At 45.9% G+C, this 7,598-nt stretch overlaps 1 protein-coding gene across 2 annotated transcripts in view; it reads left to right on the top strand.

Annotated features, from left to right (window-relative positions):
* The first annotated feature begins 418 nt into the window (after positions 1-418).
* The window catches only part of USF3 (upstream transcription factor family member 3), a 29,381-nt gene continuing 22,201 nt past the window's right edge, over positions 419-7,598 (top strand). For both annotated transcript variants that reach the window (XM_066341031.1, XM_066341033.1), the window contains exon 1: positions 419-593. The gene's annotated coding sequence lies outside the window, so the exon portion shown is untranslated. The remainder of the gene's footprint in view (positions 594-7,598) is intronic.

Genomic DNA, 7,598 nt, shown 5'->3' with positions numbered 1-7,598 from the left:
CCGCGGGTCAGGTCGGCGAAGGGCAGCGCCCGGGTGATTCTCGCCCTGGCAGGACGGGATTGTTTCATCTGACAGCAACACACACAAAATAACACACGCTCCTTTCCCCATCACCTTTAGGATGATGCCGCGCAGAACCGACTCAAAACCACATTCCTCCCCGTCCCAGGGCGGCCGCTGCCCCTTTAAGAGTCGCCGCCCGCCCCTCCGCGCGCCTCTTCCCGCTGCGCTCATTGGCCGCCCGGGACGCCACTCCCCGCCAGTTCCTGTTTCGGCCACCTTACCTTGTTGACGCCAGTCTCTGCCTTCCTGCCCTCTGATTGGCCCGTACCGCCAATGTTTGTGGCGGCGATTGGCCCGCGCCCGTTCCGCCCCGCCCAGTTGAGGGCGAGCGACTCCCTCTCCGGCCTGGCCCTTGCTGATTGGTGGCGAGGGTTCGCCCCGCGCGCGGCGATTGGCTGCGGCGCGAACAGCAGGGTGGGCTGCGCGGGCGGGCATTGGCGCGGAGGCGGCGGCGGGGCAGGCGCGGGGTGTCCGCCCGGCGGAGGATGGTCCCGGCGCTGGGGCCGCCGCGCAGCGCGCCCGGCCAGACCGTGAGTGCCGGCGGCGGGACCGGGGACGGGGGCGGCAGCGGGAGGAGAGGGACCCGCCGCGGCTGCGGCGCCGGGGCCGGGGCGTCGCGCTGGGCCGGGGCCGCGTTCACCCCGGGATGCCGGCGGGGCCGGTGCCCCTTTGTCCGGCCCAGGTGTGCCCGGCCCGGCCCGGGCAGGGGTTCCGGGGCCGGGGCGCAGCTGCGGAGCGCGGGCGGCCCTTGGCGGTGCGCCCCTCGGGCGGTCGTGTCTGGCTGGCGGTGCCCGGGCTCTGCTCCGCAGGAGCTGTGCGGCTGCGGGGCTGCCCGTGCCAGGGCCGGGCTGAGGGAAAGTCGGGGCAGCAGCGGTGAAGGCTCGGAGAGCGGCGTGTTTGGACCGCTTCGTGGACGTGGTGCTGGGAGACAATTGAGCGTGAGGCGCCGTTCGGGGAGTTTGCTGCGGAGGCAGCGAGAGGTGGGCACTGCGCCTCAGCCTGGCGTCTCGGCGGCGCGGCCCGCGGTCCTCCGTGCGTGGCGGCGGCGTGCCCGTGCCGAGTGACACCCCGGCGGGTGTGTTCGGTCCGCTTCAGAGGGTGATGTGCGGCGGGGACGGCTTCTTAAATTAGGGCTCGGTCTCTCGCAGCTAACGTTTCTCGTTGGGCGTGTTTATAACCTTGGTCTCCTAAGTCTGATGGATGTGTGGGTCTGTTCCTTCTATTCCTGCTAATTTTAGCTCTCTGGCCAATTTCAGTCGAATTTGCCAGCAGCAGAGGCTTTAAAGAGTCGGAAGGCTTCAGCTTCCTGGAAATCAACATTGACAAACACAGAAGGGTTTGTAACTCGCAGTTTCTGCTCACACTGAGGGCAGGGCACCCAAAGTGCAGCTCCCTGTGACAGCACAAATGAACTGAGTCCATTGACATAGTTATAGTTAGACATAGCTGTGGCACATGATGCCCATTGTCCAGGGAAGTCTGTAGGGGAAAATTGGAAGTAAGGCGAAGGAAAAGGGAATAGCGATGTGTTGAATTTCTGCCCATAAGTACAAAAATCACAAAACTGTATTTTTGCTTTTCACATAAATAGCTTGGACTTCTATTAGACTTCATTTAGACATGCAATTATTAAGTACTTGTAGCAGAGATAATGATGGCACAGTTAAGCATCCAGAAGTCAGGTAATGTAACAGCTTGTTTTAGAGGCATGATTTTAGCTTTACTTTTAATATACAAGTCATTGGGACCATCTTACTGATATGGTGTTACATAGCACTTTATCCAACTGCAGAGCTTAGTTTGTTGCTCGTGAATTCTGTGCAGTAATCAGACAAATGGAAAGAAAGAAACTTCCTATGAGTAAATACTTATTGTTATAAAGATTTAGAACTTTCAATTTTTGATTTTCAATTAGTGCCGTAGCAATAAATCATAGGTACATTTTGGGGTTAAATACATTTGACAACTGAAAATTTGTTTGCCACTTAATGGGAAATAAGCTTAGAAAAAGGATCGTGTAATAAGCATGATTTTTAAGGTGCTTGTATTCAAAATACCGTGTCAGGTATGTGAAACAGTACAAGAACATTGCAAATTTTGAAGTGTTTGGAAATTACTTATTCCCTTAGAGACTTACTTATTCCCTTAGGTTATGGATACACGGGAAGATTTTAACGGAGTAGATGAAAAGTGGTGGTGGATCCTGGAGGAGTCTGACAGCTGCAAAAAGATAATTAGGATGTAAGTTTTTGATAGTGGCTTTGCTGCTTTGGTGCCTGGTGTTTCCAGTAGTGTTCTGAGGAGCTGGCCGGGGACAGACTGAAGTGACTGTCACTCGAGTGGCTCTGTGACATATGCCTGGCCCACGCCTGCTGTGTGCATTGCGGACTCCGTTTGCAGCTGAAGTTTAGCTGTATTCTGAAATGTCAAAGACATCTTGAGAACAAAAAGGCAAAGAGACTGTGAATGTGTTCTGCTGGCTGAGCTGCTCCAGCTGTTTTTCATCTCAGCTCTTAGGTGAATGTAGGGAATGCTCCTGACTCTTTAGGCAGTATGTACTTTTTTGAGCATTGTTTGGTTGTTGATGGTTTCTCCCCACGTTGTAAGAACACCTTTGGCTTCCACATATTGAAGTATAATAAAGTAGGCTACGGAGAGATTGGGGATGGTGCATTCCAAATATTTAAGCATGCTTTTAATTTGCAAAATGCCTTGATACAAAGTGTGACATTTTAACCAAGCATGTCCCACTTTGATGTGAATTAATACAGTGTATGAGTTGAAGCTGGATGCTGTAGAAAGGAATAGATATGCGAGGAAGTCAGGGGCTGGGACGTGCTGGATTTGACCAGAGCCATTCTGTAGTTTAACTTTTTGTAATAGTGCATTTTAAGGTCTTAAAAATAACTTTGTGTGTGACATCTGGCTGGGGGAGGTATAAGAAGCATAGCATTTGGTATGAAGGGTTTCCCAATGAGTCAGGGTTGGCTGTGTCATGAGAACTTATAAAAAATACCACAAAGTCTGTGCCACTTTGAAGGACAGTGATACCTTTCAAAATAGGAAAACATGTTCCTAGGGGATTTAATTTGATTAAAGGAATCACAAACACATCTGAGATGAGGAGTTATAAAATGACTGGCAATACTGTGGATGGACAACTTCTTCAGAGCCCTGAGATTTATAACTGGAGTTGTTATGAAAAGATCAGGAATGTTAAAGCTGTTAGATGGTGTGCATGCACACATTTACACATCCATTTTCATTTAAAAACCTGGGTTGTATGCACAGCTTCACTGGCATTTTCATCAGGGACATGGCTCAGCAGTGTTATTTTATTGAAAACTGTGTCATCTGAAACTCTGGGCTGTGATATGTATTCAGTTTTAAGCGGGGGGAATGTTCAAGCAGTGTTCAAATTATTTCAGATTACAGTAAAACATGTAAAGGTCTCAACTCCTTCATTAGGAAATGTTGTGAGTGCCCGGTTTATGTAATGCTGACCTAACTTGCTGTTTAAAATACAATTCCAGCTTTTATGTGTGGATATATTGTGTTCAAAGTGTACTTTGCTTTGCTACCTTACCAGTGTAGGGCTGTTGTCATGCTTAGTGTAAGCCCTACACTGGTAAGGTAGCAAAGCAAAGTACAAAGACAAAACGAACCACTGAGAGTAAGTGGTTCTGCTGTATGCACAAGATTGACAAATTGTGTGTAAACTGGGTTTGTTTCCTGTATGAAAAGCTATGGCTTTAGTCCTCTAAGGTGAATGAGTTACTTTTGCAACCACAACTTATGATAACAATCTCTTACATCAGCCACGCTGGGTGCCATTGTGATTCAGATAAGAAGAAACTACTAGGCTGCTAAAAATGTTCCATGCTTCCTGGTAACAAGTGCTTTTCTCACTTGGTTACCTGATTTTCTGTTGGATTAACTGACCAACGTGAAAACCATGAATTGAAATCAGCTCCATCTAAAAACACATCTCAGTCATGCCAGTATTCTGATAGCTGAATGGGTTCTTTGTGGTCCATCTCTAGTGGGGCTGGAATGATCCAAGTATGGAGCTGTTAACTTCTGGTCTAAATCTAGGTTCCTCAGAACCTGTGATCCATTTTTCCAGCTTTTGGTATGGTGGGCAGTGCCATGAAAAGATGATAGAAAACATTGTCCATTAGCCTGCTAACACACTCAGTAGCAGTGTAAGGCTTTTATGGGGGGAGGAAAGCTTAAAGATTTGTTTATTCTTCAAGTAACTGAAGTTCAAGTGAAAATAATATTGTCCATTTGGGGTGTCTGCCTGCATCTGTAGTCTGTGATGTGGTTGGCTTCAGGGACACTTAATTCATGCCAGCCTTCAACCTTTGAAGCTGAACTCTGCTTTGCTTTCATGCATCAGTGAAGCTGTTGGCTGGAAATTGAATACAGTTCTTGTACAAAGCTTCATGCTACACCTCTTCTTGCTTATTTACTCCAGTAGTAAAATGGTGCTCTAAATCAGCAACAAGGAACATAATTTTTTCACTATTGGAACATCCCCAATATTCAGAGATGCTTTAATTCAGAAACGTGAAATATTATGCATCTATAGCCTAAATCCCTCCTTCTTTCCCATAAGTCTCTCACCTGCTGGAAATTCTGGGACTTCTTGTGTAATTGGAGAAGCTTAACTAGTTTTGGCATCATCTTGGGTCATAGTTTCACAAGTATTAAGCCAGCACTGCCACCATGAGAAGCAATCTTGTTGTTTCAGTGTACTTATTTGGGAATGTGGGGTGTCTCTGTGATCCTTTTGCAAAGTAAATTTTAAGCTCAAGTAGTGTTCTCATCTGGCCTCTTGGGCGAGGAGTGCCAGTGAACCAGGGGAGAGGCTATATTTCTCAGTGTTATTTTGAAGGAGTTGGGACAGTAGGGGAAGATAATCATCTCAAGGATTTTCCCATTATTGCTAGGAGAAACGGGCTGGCAGGAATTTCCTGCAGTTCATTCAACAAGGGCAAAATCCTGTGCTTGGGGAAGAACAGTTCAATCCACCAATATATAGTGGGGGCCACGCAGCTGGAAAGCACCTTGGCAGGAAAGGGCGTGGTGGACACCCAGTTGAACATGAACCAACAAAGAGTCCTTGTGGCAAAGGTAGCAAATGGGTTCCATTTGATACAGGAGTGCCAGCGAGCTGAGGGAGGGGATCCTTCCGCTGCCCTTGGCACTGGGGAGGCCACTGCTGGCATCTTGTGTTGTGTTTTAGGTTCCCCAGTTCAAGAAAGACATGGATGTTCCACACAGAGTCCATTGAAAGGCCACAAAGATAGTTAAGGTACAGGAGCATCTCTTGTCTTGAGAGGCCAAGGGAGCTGTGATTGTTCAACCTGGAGAATAGAAGGCTCAGGGAGAATCCCACTTGTAAATTGTCTCAAGAGGCTTTAGTTAGTGATTTTTCTCTTTCACTCTGGGCATGAATGGGAAGAGCCTGTGTTTCCTAGCTTGGAAATAGTAAGTGTGTGAGCTATCCCTTGCTAAGGAATTCAATAGAGTGCTCCCACTCCTAGTTTCACTTAAAGGTCTTTTTGCCATGTCAGTCTTAGGTGGCAATAGGGAGGTGATTTCACACAGTTCTTTGCAGAAGAAGCTAGAGGTAAGGCATCTTCACTTTATGGAATAATTCTTTTATGAAGTAAAACTTGCAGGATCATGGTATCAGTTTGTCCCTTTTATTATCCATTCCTTTCAGACCTGTGCAAAGTAGTAACTTGGGAGTCTGGTTTTAGTTTCTTCTCCACTGCCAGCATTAAATTTCTACTGTTGTCTTATTTGCTTTTCCTAATGCTTTCAGAACTACTTATTCACCCCAGATAGCTCATGTATAGTAATTCTCCTAAGCTAAATAAGTAGTTCCTAAAATGGTGGAATCATTGGATTCAGGTTTTCTATGGATTTGCACCTAGTAGTTGCATTTTCTTGTGTCTAACATGTGTTGATCTTGATTTTAAATTTCCTCTTTGAAAGTGTTAACAAAGTGTGCTTGCTTTCTCTGGTCATCTGGGCTCAGATAACTTTAGTTTGGATCTCTCTGCTAAATATAATTAAAATAATATGCAGCTTTATCCCTGCCAGTATTATTCAAAACTGTCAAACATGCAGATTGCAAGATAAGTCCTTTATTCCTGGAACTGAAGTAATTGCCCAGTGAACCCACTTCATGGGTCCAAGAAAAAAACCTCTGAAAAGCAAAGGTGTAGTTGCATTGAGATTGTGAAGGAGAATGAGTTGCCTTCTGTCCAGTAAAACCTTTTGTGAGTGGTCTGCCTATAAAATGTACATTGCAAAGCTGTGGAGGTTTTGTTTGGTTTTCTTGGGTTTGGAGGCAGGGTGTGCGTGTGCTTGTTTTTGAAAGCTCATTGAAGTGTAATTAGTGAGTTTGTTTGATGAGCTTATACATTAAAACTGAAATTCTGTTTTATGGTACCTTGTACCTCAGCTGTTTTTGCCTGTGGCCCCATTAAGATTCATAGGGAAATCCCTTAGCTCTGGAAGGGAAGTGTTTGTAACAGAATCTCAGGATTGATCTCTTGTGCATGTTGTAGTGGAACTTTGTAGTGCAGGCCCATAGAATATTGCTTCCTATATTATGAACCCTTGATGAGTTTTTAGTTTGTGTCAGATTTCTCAGCCCCCCAAGCCTATAAAATATTTAAGAACTTGTCTGTGTAATCCTTTGTACTGAATGACTCATATCTGCAAAGATGAATTAAAAAATTTGACACTTAAACTCTCTGGATAGCCTGAACATTTCGGTTCTAGGATATTTTGCACTGCTAGTTAGGGTCCTCGAGAGAGAGCAGCAAAGCAGTTTGGCAAGTGTCAGAAAATGCCTTGATACCTCCTCGAGACTGTATGTGGTTTTATAAACAGAGTATGTGAGGATCCTTTGTAGCTGCAGAACAAAAAGAACACAGCTTAAAACCAAAGCAGTGAAGCAAAGAATACTGCTCTGGCTAAATCACTGTAGCCAAACTGAATGTTTTAATGTTGTAATTCTAAATTGGTTATCAGGCTCTGTGACAAGGTACTGCTCTTTGGATAGAGATTTCATTTGTAGATAAGGTCACATGAGAAAGCAGAATTGACTCCCGCTGGCACAGGTTGCCCAGGGAAGCTGCACATACTCCATCCCTGGAAGTGTTCAAGGCCAGGCTGGATGAGGTTCTCAGCAACCTGGTCTAGTGGGAGGTGTCCTGCCCACGGCAGGGGTGTGGAATGAGACGGTTTTTAAGGTTTCTTCCAACCCAAACCATTTTGTGATTCTATGACTTACAGCTTCTATGTTTGTCCAGTCAGTCTTCAGTATTTCAAATACAGGTTTCGTATACAGATGGATTCCTGAGTTATAAATAACTGTCTTGGTCACAGTATTTGGAGACTATGATGACTCCTTGAAAAGTGATCAAAAAAATAATTACTTATTCTTTAGGCAACATGCTGCTGCAAGTTTAGGCTCACCAAGAGCTGCTCTTGCACGGGAGTGAGTGGGA

This window comes from Sylvia atricapilla, chromosome 2 (assembly GCF_009819655.1).
Source record: "Sylvia atricapilla isolate bSylAtr1 chromosome 2, bSylAtr1.pri, whole genome shotgun sequence".
Taxonomy (NCBI): domain Eukaryota; kingdom Metazoa; phylum Chordata; class Aves; order Passeriformes; family Sylviidae; genus Sylvia; species Sylvia atricapilla.
The sequence above is the reverse complement of the archived record's forward strand: the minus strand, read 5'-3'. Positions and strand labels throughout refer to the sequence as shown.